Source organism: Callospermophilus lateralis, unplaced genomic scaffold, assembly GCF_048772815.1.
Source record: "Callospermophilus lateralis isolate mCalLat2 unplaced genomic scaffold, mCalLat2.hap1 Scaffold_116, whole genome shotgun sequence".
In the NCBI taxonomy this organism is placed as follows: Eukaryota; Metazoa; Chordata; class Mammalia; order Rodentia; family Sciuridae; genus Callospermophilus; species Callospermophilus lateralis.
This window is the reverse complement of record NW_027511893.1, coordinates 1576556-1578338: the sequence shown is the minus strand read 5'-3', so window position 1 is coordinate 1578338 and position 1783 is coordinate 1576556.

Here is a 1783-nt window from a genome sequence, read left to right as displayed (position 1 = left end):
TAAGAGAAGATTAAATGAGACACTGTATTAGAAGCACTTGGTGCAATGCCAGACTGTGTTGATCAGCTTTCCATCACTTTAACAAATAATGAGATAATGAACTTTAAAAGAGAAAAGGCTTACTTTGGCTTATGGTTTTAGAAGTTCTAGTCCATAATAGGTTGGCCTTGTTGCTTTTAGGCCTGTAGGGAGGCAGGACCTCATGGTCGGAACACATGGTGGAGGAAAACCACTTAGATTGGAGGGATAAAAGAGATAAAGGACCTTTTCAGACCCTGGCATCCTACTTTCAGAGAATCTAAAGGTCAAATACATTCTGTGGGATCTCATCCACACAGAAAAAGAGCAGTATTTCTCAATCCTGGCTGATCACTAGTGCCTTCATGCAGCTTTTATTCTTTGCCCTATCCGGGACCTTCAGAGCCATCATCTCCAGTGGTGGAAGCTGGGTATCTGTAATTGTTACAATCTCCATAGGCAATTCTGAGGGGAAAGCCATTGGAAATCAAAGGTGGTAATGATTGGAGAGAACATTTATTGAGTGTTTGTGCCAGGCACTATGCTACCTTCTTTATATACATTTACTTCTCACTGCAACCCTTCCAAGGTAGGTATTTAACAAATGAGGAAACTGAGATATAGAGAAACTAAATAATCCAATTTCACACAACTGAGAAAGTGGTTTAGGACCTGAACTCATGTTTGAGTTGGTAGATGCATTTAACTGGTTAAAATAATCATAATGATAATCTTAATGCATTCATGTAGTCATTCATCAGACATGCATTTACTATGCATGGCCAAGTAATAAACTGGGAGCCAGAGAATGTAAAAATGAATATAGATCCACATCCCCATCCTCAAGAAACCCACGCCCTAAAGTGATCCGGAAAAAAACAAAACCCAAAACGGCAGAAAGGCTGCTTCATTCGGAAAAATGATGTCATGAGTCTCCCAGCGGCTGAAAAAGTTTCCTACTGACCACTAGACCTGTCCTCTCAAGAGCCATGTACCCATCCGTGCCCGTTTGGCTCCCCGCCTCCTAGGCTGTGAGGTCCAGGCCTGTCTGCCAGCTGTCCACGCTCCGCAGCAGCGCTGGGGCGCCCCGGAGCCCACGCGGCTGGCCCTGCGTGGGCCTCGGCGGTCCTCACTGGGTCCCAGAGCTGACGCAGTCATCTTGCCAGGCATCCTCGCTGGGCTGTAGGCCGACCAATCAATTCGGAGGGAGGAGGCGCAGCCCCACGGAGCGAACAGTGGCTGTCTTCCAGGAGTAAATCCGGTCACTCGCATCAAAGGGACAGGAAATTTCTCAGAAAAGTACAGAGAAAAGACTGAAGTCTGTCTTTACAATCGCGGGATGTTAGCGCGGGCCAAATCACGGTGTCAGAAAACCGAGCCCCGGGTCTCGCCTGGAGGGGACCGTGCTCCTGGCTAATCTGCGACCCCTCACTGCTCCCTAGAGTTAGGGTCGAGCATTCTTTCAATAAACAAAATAATGATTAAAGTCAGCGATCATCACCTTGGGGAAGGCGAGTGACCCTCTCAGGGAGACCCCCGTGGAGGACATCGCCCCGGCTCCCGGTGCGGGGCAGGGGACACTGAGGGCGGTGCTCGCATCTTTCCCGCCCAGCCCAGGAGAAGCGAGGGTCTGGGGACAGCGGCCATACTCCGGATTCGTCTTCAGGTTGCACAGGGGAGGCCGCAGTGGAACCTTTCTCCTCCGCCCTGCTCTAGATTCCACCCGGGCCCCGTTGGCGCCGTACGCAGTGGTGGAGACTTAGAC